At 39.4% G+C, this 15,580-nt stretch overlaps 1 long non-coding RNA gene across 1 annotated transcript; it reads right to left on the bottom strand.

The window, feature by feature from the left end:
* Positions 1-7,172: 7,172 nt before the first annotated feature.
* Positions 7,173-8,694, bottom strand: LOC135532371 (uncharacterized). Its single transcript, XR_010454342.1, has 4 exons — positions 8,611-8,694; positions 8,259-8,349; positions 8,076-8,171; positions 7,173-7,547 (listed from the first exon to the last, which is right to left on the bottom strand). It is a non-coding gene; the product is annotated as an uncharacterized LOC135532371 (long non-coding RNA).
* Positions 8,695-15,580: the final 6,886 nt, after the last annotated feature.

The following is a 15,580-nucleotide window of genomic DNA, read 5'->3' as shown; positions in this document are numbered from 1 at the left end:
TTTCTCTGCGGTAGGAAGGGCCGACGTCCTCACAGGTCCACGTGTCTGCTCCCAATCCACCCCGAGTTCATCTCCTGGCACACCAATAAAGAGGGAGACATCAAGTGGGCCCAGATAGGCATTAGTTGGCTTTAAACTGAGTACCTGTCACCCGAGGAGGGAGCTGTCATGTTGTCTTCCTCCGGCTGGTCACTGAACTATCACAATACATATAAAGTCGGTAGTGAAACTCTCCACACCCCTGGGACAGTGTTCACATTTTGCTTCGTTAACATTTCATCTCAAAATGGAATAATCCGATCTACACGACCTACTCCACAATTTAAAAGGTAAAGAAAAATGATAGAAACATTTTGTAAGTCTTCATACCCCCAGAGTAAACGTTGGTGGAAGCACATTTGGTATCCATTACAGCTATGAATCATTTTGAATAATATTGTACCAACTTTGCACAACTATTATTGCATTTTATCCAATATTTTTGTCAAAATTGCTCAAGCTCAATACATTTATGTGGTGGTCATTGATGGACAGAAATATTCAAACCTTGTCTCTGATTTTCATGCAAATTTAAGTCAGGACTTGTCAGGATGGATCACTCAAGACCCCTTGGAAAGGCATTCTGGTGTCTTTGAGATAATAAAAATGTGTTATCCCACTGAAAATACAACTGTATCCCATTTGCCATGTTTGTGTCTGTACATGTTGCCACTGAGGAATGAAGTAACTTGGTGGAAAATATTCTTAAGGGTTTTTCTACATAAAAGATCATACACAATTATTGCGTGGTCATCTCTGATGTTTTCCTCAGCTTTCATAAACGATTACAGCCAGATCACAGACATGAGTATAAGACAATGGGTGTTGTTTTGTGAATATTACAGTATTTTTAAGTAGGCAATCAGCAGTAGAAACAATAACAAAGTGTATTCCCAGCCCCTGTTTCAGTAACAATTGGGGGATCAAATAAAATATTATTGTATTTGTCAAATGTTTTATAAACATTGTAGACTATCAGTGAAACGCTTACTAACGGTCCTTCCCAACAATGCAAAAAGAAACAAAACAGAGAAATAATTTAAAATTAAACATGCAATAATAAAAGTAATAATAAATACACAATGAGTAACGATAACTTGGCTATATTCACTGGGTACTGGATCCGAGTCGATGTGCAGGGGTAATTGAGGTAGATACTGTATGTACATTTTTTTCCCTTTTTTCCCACCTTTATTTAACCAGGTAGGCCAGTTGAGAACAAGTACTCATTTACAACCTCGACCTGGCCAAGATAAAGCAAACGAGTGCGACACAATTAACAACACAGAGTTACATTTGGAATAAACAAATGTACAGTCAATAACACAATAGAAAAAAACGATTTATACCGTGTGTGCAAACTAGGTAAGATTAGGGCGGTAAGGCAATAAATAGGCCGTAGTGGCGAAGTATTTAAAATTAATCAATTAAACACTGGAGTGATAGATGTGCAGATGATGAATGTGCAAGGAGAGATACTGTGGTGCAAAGAAGCAAAAAAAAAAAGCAACAATATGGGGATGAGGTAATTGGTTGGGCTGTTAACAGATGGGCTATGTACAGGTGCAATGATCTGTAAGCTGCTCTGACAGCTGGTGCTTAAAGTTATTGAGGGAGATATGAGTCTCCAGTTTCAGTGATTTTTACAATTCGTTCCTGTCATTGCCAGCAGAGAACTGGAAGGAAAGGCGGCCAAAGAAGGAATTGGCTTTGGGGATGACCAGTGAAATATACCTGCAGGAGTACATGCTACGGGTGGGTGCTGCTATGGTGAACAGTGAGCTGAGATAATGAGGGGCTTTACCTAGCAAAGACTTATAGATGACCTGGATCCAGTGGGTTTAGCGATGATTATGAAGCGAGGGCCAGCCAACGAGAGCATACAGGTCACAGTGGTGGGTAGTATATGGGGCGTTGGTGACAAAACGGATGGCACTTCAATTTGCTGAGTAGAGTGTTGGAGGCTATTTTGTAAATGACATCACCGAAGTCAAGGATCGGTAGGATAGTCCGTTTCAAGAAGGTATGTTTGGAAGAATGAGTGAAGGATGCATTGTTGCGAAATAGGATGCCGATTCAAGATTTCATTTTGGATTGGAGATGCTTAATGTGAGTCTGGCAGGAGAGTTTACAGTCTAACCAGACACCTAGGTATTTGTAGTTGTCCACATATTCTATGTCAGATCCGTTCAGAGTAGTGATATGCGGGCAGAGATCGGTTGAAGAGCATGCATTTAGTTTAACTTGCATTTCAGAGCAGTTGGAGGCCATGGAAGGAGAGTTGTATGGCATTGAAGCTCATCTGGAGGTTAGTTAACACAGTGTCCAAAGAAAGGCCAGAAGTATACAGAATGGTGTTGTCTGCGTAGAGGTGGATCAGAGAATCACCAGCAGCAAGAGCGACATCATTGGTGTATACAGAGAAAAGAGTCGACCTGAGATTTGAACCTGTGGATCCCCCAAAGAGACTGCCAGAGGTCCGGACAACAGGCCCACCGATTTGACACTCTGAACTCTGTCTGAGAAGTTGTTGGTGAACCGGGTGAGGCAGTCATTTTAGAAATGAAGGCTGCCGATAAGAATGTGGTGATCGGCAGAGTCGAAAACCTTGGCAAGGTCGGTACTGTCTTTTATCTATGGCGGTTATGATATCGTTTAGGACCTTGAGCGTGGCTGAGGTGCACCCATGACCAGCTCGGAAACCAGGTACGGTGGGATTCAAAATGGTCGGTGATCCGTTTGTTAACTTGGCTTTCGAAGACCTTAGAAAGGAAGGGTAGGATAGATATAGGTTTGTAACAATTTGGGCTTAGAGTGTCTTCCCCTTTGAAGATGGGGATGACCGTGGCAGCGTTCCAGTATTTTGAGATCTCAGATGATACGAGAGGTTGAACAGGATAGTAATAGGGGTTGCAACAATTGTGGCGGATAATTTTAGAAAGAAAGGGTCCAGATTGTTTAGCCCAGCTGATTTGTAGGGGTCCAGATTTTGCAGTTCTTTCAGAACATTAGCTATCTGGATTTGGGTGAAGGAGAAATGGGGAGGCTTCGGCAACGGTGAGAGACTTGTTTCTGGAAAGGTGGATTTTTAAAAGTAGAAGCTCGAATTGTTTGGGCACAGACCTGGATAGTATGACAGAACTCTGCAGGTTATCTCTGTAGTATTAGATTGCAACTCGGCCCCCTTTGGCGGTTCTATGTTGTCGGAAAATGTTATAGTTAGGGATGGAAATTTCAGGATTTTTGGTGGCCTTCCTAAGCCAGGATTCAGACACGGTTAGGACATCTGGTTTGGCAGAGTGTGCTAAAGCAGTGAATTAAACAAACTTAGGGAGGAGGCTTCTGATGTTGACATGCATGAAACCAAGGCTTTTATGGTTACAGAAGTCAACAAATGAGAGCGTCTGGGGAATGGGAGTGGAGCTCGGCGCTGCAGGGCCTGGATTAACCTCTACATCACCAGAGGAACAGAGGAAGAGTAGGATAATGGTACGGCTAAATGCTATAAGAACTGGTCATCTAGTTTGTTCGGAACAGAGAGTAAAAGCAACAGGTTTCTGGGCGCAGAAGAATAGATTCAAGGCATAATGTACAGATGGTAGGATGTGAAAACGTTGGAGGTTAACCTAGGCACTGAGTGACGATGAGAGAGGTTTTGTCTCTAGAGACACCATTTTAACCAGGTGAGGTCACCGCATGTGTAGGAGGTGGATCAAAAGGGCTAGCTAAGGCATATTGAGCAGAGCTGGAGGCTCCACAGTGAAATAAGACAATAATTACAAACTAAAACAGCAATGGACAAGGCATATTGAAATTAGGGATAGCCGAGTGATCATAGGGTCCAGTGAGTAGCCAGCAGGCGGGCCTTAGAGGAGCATCGCAATGGAAGAGTCAGGCTGTTACATCTGCAGATGGTTCAGGGTCCAGCCCATTTGGCAAACTAGGTATTGTAGCCCACAGAATTGGTTGAAGGACATCTTCAGCTAGACGGAAGGTGGGCCTAGCTCTGGGCTAGCTCCAGGATAACTGGTGCTTGCTTCAGGACAGGGACGTTAGCCAGGAGTAGCCACTCAGATAGCAGCTAGCTAGCTATTTTTTACCTTTATTTAACTAGGCAAGTCAGCTAAGAACAAATACTTATTTTCAATGACAGCCTAGGAACAGTGGGTTAACTGCCTGTTCAGGGGCAGAAAGACAGATTTGTACCTTGTCAGTTCGGGGATTTGAACTTGCAACCTTCCGGTTACTAGTCCAACGCTCTAATCACTAGGCTACCCTTCCGCCGTAATGATCTGGTAGCGGGCCACAGCAAGCAGGCTAGCAGACAGGCCTTCAGGGGACGAAACGACAGAGGAGCCTGTTGAAACCTCCTCGGGAGGATTACGTCGCTAAACCAGTTGTGATGGATCGGCGGGGCTCCGTGTTGACAGTTAAAGGGGTCCAGGCCAAATGTCAAAAAATGTATTGTAGCCCAATGAGTGGCTGATGGACCTCTTTAGCTTGCCGGGAGATGGTGACTAGCATTAGGCTAGCTCCAGGCTAACTACTGCTTGCTTCGGGACAGAGACGTTAGCCAGGAGTAGCCACTCAGATAGCAGCTAGCTAGCTGCGATGATCCAGGTGAAAAGGTTCAGAGCTTGATGTAGGAATCCGGAGATGTGGTGGAGAGGAAGCAGTCCGATATGCTCTGGGTTGAATAGCGCTGTGCAGACTGGCAGGAGTTTTCCGGGCTGAGGTTAGCTGTTGACCGCTAGCAGTGGCTAACCGACTACTAGCTAGTAACTAGTTAGCTGGCTTGCTTCTGTCGGGGGATCCGGTTCTAAAGTATAGAAAATAGCAGATTAATACAACATTGGGTGAGGTGGTTTGCAGGAGAGTATGTAGAAATTGAGGTTAAAAATAAATAAAAATATATACTAAATATATACAGAGAAAAAAAGATATATACACAGGACACGACAAGACAAAGACAAAGACGTCTGACTGCTACCCCCTCTTGGAAAAAAATATAACTAGGAATAATGTGACAAATAATCAACAGTAGCAGCAACATATGTAATGAGTGAAAAAGTTAGTGCAAAATGGTCCAATGCAGATAGTCCAGTTTGCTATTTGGTTAACTTTTTAACTAGCTATTTTGTAGTCTTATGACTTGGGAGTAGAAGCTGTTCAGGGTCCTGTTGGTTCAAGACTTGGTGCATTGTCACTGCTTGTCATATGGTAGCAGAGACAACAGTCTGTAGAAATGTAACCACTCTCCAAATCATAGACAGAGCTATGGATGCGAGGACTGACCATACATTATATTAAAATTATAGTTGTAAGCAATATTTTGAGGCTATATAGTTGTTTGTTTACATGTACTTCTTTTCCAAACATTGGATTAAATCAAGCTTGTATTTTGGGTTCTTATGGGTTACAAAGGTGGCATGACGCAAGAATCAATGTGTACATATCATTAATTAAATAGTCAAAAATGTATATAGCAACTGCTCATTGTCCCTTTAACCAATTTCCACCCAGGAAATAGTGTCTGTAGGTGCTGTCACAAAGTCCAAATTCAACACAGTTGTCATTGACTTGTTGGATATTGATTTCCCAGTGAGAAAAACTTTTTCTGTACTGTATTTGGGAAAACCTCAACAAACAAACAAGGAGAGAAGCTGAAAACTCCAAAAACCATCCCAAATTAAAAGTTAATGGGATTCTAACTTAAGACTGTAATTTTATATCCACCATTATTAAAAATGTCCTTGTAGACTCTGTCAGGGAACTGTCTTAAGGATTTTCAAACAAGACCTCAACTCTCACTCCTATGGAAAATAGCAAATCAATATTCAGAATATCTGAAGTTTCAGCATCAGCAGTGGACAGTGTTATCAGCTGCTTCACGAACTCTAGAACAAATATTTACAGTGCGTTCAGAAATTATTCACACCCCTCGAATATTTCCAAATGTTATTGTGTTACAGCCAGAAATTAAAATGGATTAAATTGAGATTAGTCACTGGCCTACACACAGTTCCCCATAATGTCCAAGTGGAAATGTTTTTTTATTTTATTTTTAATTTCCACAAATTAATTTGAAAATGAACAACTGAAATGTCTTGAGTCAATAAGTATTCAACACCTTTGTTATGACAAGCCTAAATCAGTTAAGGAGTGAAAATGTCCTTATTAAGTCACATAATAAGTTGCATGGACTCACTCTGTTTGTAATAATAGATTCCTACATGACAACCTCATCTCTGTACCCCGCACATACAATTATCTGTAAGGTCCCTCAGTCGAGCAGTGAATTTCAAACACAGATTCAACCACAGATACCAGGGAGGTTTTTCAATGCCTCGCAAAGACGGGCACCTATTGGTACATGGATAGAAAAAAAGCATGGGGAAGTTATTAAATAACGAAATGACATCAAACACCAGGCCAAATCTACACTGGAGTTGCTTAACAAGAAGACAGTGAATATTCCTGAGTGGCCGAGATACAGTTTTGACTTAAATCTGCTTGAAAATCTATAGCGAGACTTGAAAATGGTTGTCTAGCAATGATCAACAACCAATTTGACAGAGCTTGAAGAATTAAGAAAATAATATAATGGACAAATATTGTACAATCCAGGTGTGCAAGTTCTTAGAGACCTGTCCAGAAAGACTCTGTAATCACTGCCAAATGTGATTCCAACATTTGTTGTGAATACTTATGTAAATTAGATATTTCTGTATTTCATTTTCAATAAATTAGAAAAAATACCTATAAACATGTTTTCACTTTGTCATTGTGGGGATAATGTGTGTAGATAAGTGACAAAGGTTTTTTCCCCATTTTGAATTCAGGATGTAGCTTATTAGAAGATCCAGGATATGTTACTGCTGTTATCAAGCTCACTCAACGAAGCTAACTCTCAAGACGGTACGTCTAGTGTGTGTGTGTGGATATGTGTACTACTATTACTGCTCAGTGTAATCTGATGTAATTTGCTCTGCATGCACTGCATCTGTATTATGGTCAAGTTCACATTGTTCACACTGAATAGAAACATGAAATAAACTATATCATGAAACATGTATGCTGTAATTGAAAAACTGCTAAACATGTCAAATAAATAAAAAATGACTAAACATGTCTTATGCTTGATAGTTTATTGGAGGATCACAATATGACAAGTCAACCATACAACCATACAATTATTTATCCACTAACTTGACCAATCAACTGTCATGTGTCAGGACATAAAGTACATGTTTATGGATAAAACATATTTTCTTCAGAATGTTGATGAGTTCTTCTCAGTACCAAAGTACCAATTAACTGTATTACTGTTGTTTATTTGACAATCATTGATGGGTGGGTGTTGGAATGATTCACTGAGGTAATGTTAGTGATGACTTCAGAGGTGATAGCTGATTCCATATGGAGACTGAAAAGGATCCTTGGCATCCCCATGCTGGTCGCTTCTCACCCAACAAGGTTCTTGGCTGCGTTCCAAAGCTCGCCCCAAACTGTCGAATACAGCTTTAAATCATCATTATGGAAAATACCTTTTTTTAAAGCTAAACATTTGAAAATGACAACAACATTTTCAAAACATATCACAATTATAAGTGACTACCTTTTAAACTTACTGTTGTAAGACCAGTATTTGACAACCATTTAAAAAATATTTTCCCTCTACGGAACATGATGCTAATTAACTGTAGAGATGGAGTTAGCCATGTTACTCCCTCAGCATTTCCTACCACCCTCTGCTAACCTCCCGTTGACAATTTACTGTTGCTCAGACAGACAGACAGACAGACAGACAGACAGACAGACAGACAGACAGACAGACAGACAGACAGACAGACAGACAGACAGACAGACAGATAGATAGATAGATAGATAGATAGATAGATAGATAGATAGATAGATAGATAGATAGATAGATAGATAGATAGATAGATAGATAGATAGATAGATAGATAGATAGATAGATAGATAGATAGATAGATAGATAGATAGATAGATAGATAGATAGATAGATAGCTCACATGCTGCTTCATCTTCAGAGGGGCTGGTCTTCAGAGTAGCCAACTTTGCCAAAAAGGCAGTCTTTCCATTTTTTACATCATCCTTCTGCAGGAGAGCTGAGGAAGAAATATTTTTCATTTTACTAGATTTTATCAGATTAAACCCGGGCAGTAAAGTAGTACACATTTACAAACAAGACATACCTTCCTCAGAGTTATCTTCTTTGAGGGAGCTTGCTAACAGGACACCCACTAGAGCGAACAGCAGTAACATACTCTGGATCTTCATCGTTTACTAAAGCACATAGAGCACAACTTGTTAACACGCACACACGCACACACACACACACACACACACACACACACACACACACACACACACACACACACACACACACACACACACACACACACACACACACACACACACACACACACACACACACACACACACACACCCCTACACCTCTCCATCCATTCCTACCTGTCCACTTGTATACACCTGCCCACTCCTATACACCTTTGCAAAGAAGATTCTCAGTGAAAACAAAAATACCTCTTTCAGTTGGACGATGCTGTCTGATTGATGGCTGTTTATCTGGATGATGTCTTCTGGACGTCAGTAGTAATGTGGCGTCTCTCTGCCCTCTGCAGCCCTGTTTTATACTCTTTCTGCAGATGCTGTACCTGCCCCACCCACCCACACCTCTCACAGCCGATTAACAAGCAAAATGATATTACTCCCATGGCTATAACCGCAATCATGCACAGCCTGAAGTTTATGACCTCCCTCCAGGCAAAACTTCTGTCAATATTATGGTTTCCTAGTTATTTCAACTGAATTTGTGACCTGGAGCTTGGATAGACTTGAATTTATAAATGGTGGTAGCACTTTATTTTAAGGTTGTATCCATAATCCATTCATAACACATTTATGAATCCAATCATTACACCTTTTATTTATTTTATTGAAACTTTATTTAACCAGGTTAGTCTCGTTAAAATAAAAATCTCATATTCAAGAGAGACCTGGAACAAGACTGCAGCATCAAATCATATTGTATTTGTTACATAGGCCGAAAACAACAGGTGTAGGTAGACCTTACAGTGAAACGCTTACTTACGAGCCCTTAACCAACAATGTCGTTTTAAGAAAAATAAGTGTTAAGAAAGTATTTACAAAAAATAAATGGATGTAAAAAAATGACAAAAAAACAAAAAGATGAAGACGAAAAATAGATAACAAACAAGCACAATAAAAAAACAGCTAGGGTGGCTGGAATCTTTGGAAATCTTTAGAGCCTTCCTCTGACACCGCCTGGTATAGATGTCCTGGATGTCAGGAAGCTTGGCCCCAGTGATGTACTGGGCTGTATGCACTACCCCCTGTAGCAACTTGTGGTCGGAGGCCTAGCAGTTGCCATACCAGGCGGTGATGCAACCAATCAGGATGTTCTCGATGGTGCAGCTGTTTAAAACTTTTTGAGGATCTGAGGACCCATGCCAAATCTTTTCATTCTCCTGAAGGGGAATAGGCATTGTTGTGCCTTCTTCACAACTGTCTTGTTGTGTTTGGACCATAGTTTGTTGGTGATGTAGACACCAAAGAACTTGAAGCTCTCAACCTGCTCCACTATAGCCCTGTCGATGAGAATGTGGTCGTGCTCGGCCCTCCTTTTCCTGTCGTCCACAATCATCTCCTTTGTCTTGATCACGTTGAGGTAGATGTTGTTATCCTGGCACCATACTATCAGATTACCTTGGTGTTCTTGGGCACAGTTATGGCTGTCTGCTTGAAACATGTTGGTATTACAGACTCAGTCATGGAGAGGTTGAAAATGTCAGTAAAGACACTTGCCAGGTGGTCAGCACACGTTCGGAGTACCCGTCCTGGTAATCCACCTGTTTCAAGGTCTTACTCACATCGGCTATAAGAGAGCGTAATCACAGTCGTCCGGAACATGCGCTCATGCATGCTTCAGTGTTGCTTTCCTCGAAGCGACCATACAAGTAATTTAGCTCGTCTGGTTGGCTCAACCCATCAGTTTCAGACAAACAGCCACATGACATGAACCAGACGAAGATATATCAATAATAAAAGCTGCACGTCAGTAATGTACATGTACACAACACAAGTCAGAAAAAAACTGAATGCAAAACGTCAAAAGACAGGCTCACTATGGTATCAAAATGCTTCAGGTAAAACAACATCCTTGCATCAATAAGGCAACGCCGACTAGTGACATCGATAACAACTAGAAACAACAAAATGCCTCAACAACTTGTTCATCTATTTGTGCTTTGAACTTCTCTAGGGACACCAGACCCTGGAGCTTTAGGTTGGCTTGGAGGGAACTCCAATACAAGGGGACTGATTAGTGAAAATACTTTGTTCCAAGCTCTGTACATTTGTTCAGGACTGTTAGCTTAAAACAAGATTGGTATCTGAGCTTGTAAGTGTTTTAATTTCGGGCTAATAGAGAACAGATAAAATTACAGTTTTTCTAAAATGGCTTTCTATATAAGAATGTACCAGTGTTATAGCCTGTGTGTTGCTAGCTATGTCCACCTGACAGCAATGTAGACATCACATGATACAGTCAAGAGCCTTCAGTGTATTTATTGAGGCTTGAACTTAAATAGTATTACTATAGTCCAACACAAATGGAAAAGTACAATGAATCATCTATTTTATGGTGGCAAAGGAAAAACAAAATTGTGCCCGTAGTAAAGCCCAATACGCAGCTTGCTTTTACCAACAAGGTTCTCTACATGGGGTGTGAAGCTCAACTTCTCATCCACCTGATCTCAAAAATAATTTAATGTTATTACTTGTTCCATGGAATGTCCATCCGAGGTAGTAATGACATGGTTTCAGAGTGTTTAGCTTTGGAAAATACTAGGCATTTGTTTTAGAGGAATTATGAACAAGCTTCAGATCGTACGGATCGTGTTGAATGATGTTAAAAGTTGTGAGCTTTTTCAAAAGCCAAACTGCTGCTACTCGAGTAGAGAATAGTGTAATCCACATAAAAATGTACATCAGCCTTCTCAATTTGTCGTCCAATGCTGTTGATATATTTAGTGTGTGCATAAGCTGGAAGTATAAGTATTAAGTGTCTTAATCCATTAGTTCACTCCAATTCAGGGAGGGGTGGTAGGGTAGGGAAAAAATAAAGGAACATATATTAAAAAACAATATACATGTATACATATATATATATATATATATATATATATATATATATATATATATATATATATATATATATATATTTATTTATTTAAAAATCTATGGGGGATTTGAAATGATGCAGACATTTACATTGATAGAAGCCACAATCTATATGCAATACTGAAGCTGATCCACCCCTTAAAAAAAGAAAGGAAAACAGCCTGATCACTTTAATCATTATATTCCTTCTTGCAACTATCTATGCGTTCACATTTTGCCCTTCACTTGTGGACTTCAGTGCAGAACACATCAGCTGTCTGTGAACAAGCAAAAATAACTTTCATAGCCAACATAGATACTAGAAATACAAGTAAAAGTACAACTAAATATAGCTATCTCTCTCTTTCTCGAGCTTCTACTTCATTTTTAATGAAATTAATTTGTTCAAAACTGTTCAACCACTGTGATTCTCTCTCTTTGACTCAACCACTCACCACATTTTATGTACTGCAGTGCTAGATAGCTGTAGCTTTTGCTTTCAGTACTTGAATGATTCTCTGATTCTTTGATTGGGTAGACAACATGTCAGTTCATGACTGCAAGAGCTCTAATAGGTTGGAGGACGTCCCCTAGAAGTTGCTATAATTACTGTGTAAGTCTATGGAAGGGGGTGAGAACCATGAACCTCCTAGGTTTTGTATTATCAGAAAATGTTATTCATTGGACCTTTCATGTGACTGAGAGACTGCTTATCAACATGGCAATCACATGCTCTCTCGATTGTCAGTGGAACATATTATGGATCAATTTTGCGAATGTCTATTTCCTCAATTACTTTTGCAGAAACAGTGTATCGGCCATTTTTTGGGAAAGTTCAATTTTCACAGGAAACGAGAGGGAGCTTGGTTATGAAACCTCAGGATCCCGGTTTCTGGCATTAATCCCTAGTGTGTTATGTGTGCTGCCATGTTGTCTTGTAATTCAGCAGAAAATAGCAGAAAATAATTATGTTTAACTTGCCAATATCCTGTAGAAGGAGGATCTGATGTATGATGCAAATTCAATAATTGGCCTGGAGCGTCTTCTGGCATGAACAATCTGGTGTAACTGTAATGTCAATCAACAGCGTGTTCTGTGACATGATATGCCAATATCTATCATTAGTTCTCAGGAAACTAAAAACCTGGTAACTGAATAAAGAAAGTGGTAAATACATTTGTTAATCTAGCCAAGCAGCAAGCAAATTGAGATGAGTCTCTCGGGAAAATATTTAACTATGAATGTTATTTTGTTAAAAATTAGTAAAGTAGAGTGCAGTTAACCTCTCTTGGGTAGGGGGCAGTATTTTTACGTACGGATGAAAAGCAAGCCCAAAGAAAACTGCCTGTTACTCAGGCCCAGAAGCTAAGATATGCATATAATTTGGATAGAAAACACTCTAAAGTTTCTATTAAAGTTTCTAACTATTAAAAGTATGTCTGTGAGTATAGCAGAACTGATATGGCAGGCAAAACCCCGATTACAAACCATACCCCCCCAAAGAAATTCAGCCTTCCACTGTTTTCAATGGCTGTCACTTTTATTATGAGGCGAAATCCTCCCAGATTGCAGTTCCTAGGGCTTCCACCAGATGTCAACAGTCTTTAGAAAGAGTTTCTTGCTAGTTTTTTGAAAAATGAGCCAGAAATTGTAGTTTTTCTAGGTGGCTTCCATTTTGGCTGTAGTGTTTCCAAGCGCGTGGAAGAGAGCGCGTTCTTTGGTATTTTACTCCGGTAAAGACAATAACGATTTTCAGTCTAAAATTGTATAATTTATTTACGTATTAGGGTACCTAAGGTTTGATTATATACATTGTTTGACTTGTTTGGAAAATATTATTAGTAACGTTTGGGATTAATTTTGTATGCATTTTGATGGAGGGAAACTGGGTGGATTATTGACTGAAGCGCACCAGCTAAACTGAGTTTTTATGGATATAAAGAAGGGCATTATTGAACAAAATGACCATTTGTGATGTATCTGGGACCTTTTGGAGTGCCAACAGAAGAAGATCATCAAAGGTAAGGCATTTATTATATCACTATTTCTGACTTTCGTGGCGCACCTGCCTGGCTGAAATATGTTTTTCATGCTTTTGTATACGGGGCGCTGTCCTCACATAATCGCATGGTGTGCTTTCACAGTAAAGCCTTTTTGAAATCTGACACAGTGGCTGGATTAACAAGAAGTTAAGCTTTATTTTTGATATATTACACTTGTGATTTTATGAAAGTTAAATATTTATAATTCTGTAGTTTGAATTTTGCGCTCTGCAATTTCACCGGAAGTTGGCCAGGTGGGATGGTACCGTCCAACCTGGCCATAAGAAGTTAATTAAAACTTTTATGGCTAGGGGTTCCGCTTGCGCCACCTTCCCCCCAACATTCCACTGAAAAGGCAGCGTTGGGAATTCAAAAATATTTTTGGGAAATATTTAACTTTCACACATTAACAAGTGCAATACAGCAAATGAAAGACAAACATCTTGTTAATCTACCCATCGTGTCTGATTTTTAAAATGTTTAAAAGCGAAAACGCAACATACATTTACGTTAGATCACCACCAAATCCAAAAAAACACATAGCCATTTTTCCCAGCCAAAGATATTCACAAAAGCAGAATTAGAGATAGAATGAATCACTAACCTTTGATAATCTTCATCAGATGACACTCATATGACATGATGTTACACAATACATTTATGTTTTGTTCGATAATATGCATATTTATATCCACAGATCTCGGTTTACATTGACGCCATGTTCAGAAATGCCTCCAAAATATCCGGAGTAATTATAGAGAGCTATGCCAGATAACAGAAATACTCATCATAAACTTTGATGAAAGATCCATGTTTTACATATATTAAAGATACACTTGTTCTTAATGCAACCGCTGTGTCAAATAAAAAATAAAAAACGTTACGAAAAAGACGTAACAATATTTCTCCGCCATGTTGGATTCAACAGAAATACAAAATTACATCATAAATATTCCCTTACCTTTGATGATCTTTCATCAGAATGCAGTGCAAGGAGTCCTAGTTCCACAATAATCTCGTTGTTAATCCCACCAAAGTGTGCAATTTCAAATAGGCTTTTCAGCGAAAGCACTATAAACGATTATGTTAGATCTCCACCAAACCACAATAAGCACAGCCATTTTCCAGCGAAATATAGCATTCACAAAATGCAGGAATAAAGATAAAATGAATCACTAACCTTGAACTATCTTCATCATATGACACTATAGGACTTCGTGTTACACAATACATGCATGTTTTGTTTGATAAAGTTCATATTTATATAAAACAATCTGAGTTTACATTGGCTTATTAGATTCACTTGTTCCAAAAACATCAAGTGATTTTGCATAGCCACATCGTATCAACAGAAATACTCATCATAAATGTAGATGATAATACAAGTTATACACATGGAATTATAGATATACCTCTCCTTAATGCAACCGCTGTGTCAGATTTCAAAAAAAGTTTACGTAAAAAGCAACACATGCAATAATCTGAGACGGTGCTCAGAACAGAAGCCAAATTAGCCGCCATGTTGGAGTCAAAAGAAACCAGAAAATACATGATAAATGTTTCCTTACCTTTGATGAACTTCATCAGCATGAAGTCCTAGGAATCCCAGGTCCACAATAAATACTTGATTTGTTCGAAAATGTACGTTATTTATGTCCAATTAGCTACTTTGGTTAGCGCGTTTGGTAAACAATTCCAAAGTCACAAAGCGCATCCACTATAATGTGACGAAATGTCCAAAAGTTCAGTAACAGTCAGTAGAAACATGTCAAACGATGTACTGAGTCAATCTTTAGAATGTTGTTTACATATGTCTTGAATAACGTTCGAACCTGAGAATTAGAATGACTTCAGATGACCGGTGGAACGCAGGTGCTTCCCCTGTGAACGCGCATAGTGAATGCATGGTCAACTCATGGCAGTGGTGACTATTTCCTGTGTCATTCGACCCCCCTTCACATTAGTCATCAGACAAAGTTCTATTGACTGGTGACATCTAGTGGAAGGCGTACGAAGTGAAAATAACGATGCTGTTATCTGAGGATAGCACCTCTGTAAACAAAGAGAGAAAGCATATTTCAACCCTGCAGGGGCGACACAAAACGCAGAAATAAAAATATAATTCATGCCTTACCGTTGACGAGCTTCTTTTGTTGGCACTCCAATATGTCCCATAAACATCACAAATGGTCCTTTTGTTTGATTAATTCCGTCAATATATATCCAAAATGTCCATTTATTTTGCGAGTTTGATCCAGAAAAATACCGGT

The sequence above is a fragment of the Oncorhynchus masou genome, unplaced genomic scaffold (assembly GCF_036934945.1).
Source record: "Oncorhynchus masou masou isolate Uvic2021 unplaced genomic scaffold, UVic_Omas_1.1 unplaced_scaffold_1845, whole genome shotgun sequence".
NCBI lineage: Eukaryota > Metazoa > Chordata > Actinopteri > Salmoniformes > Salmonidae > Oncorhynchus > Oncorhynchus masou.
Note: the sequence above shows the minus strand (reverse complement) of the source record. Positions and strands in the feature narration are given on the sequence as shown.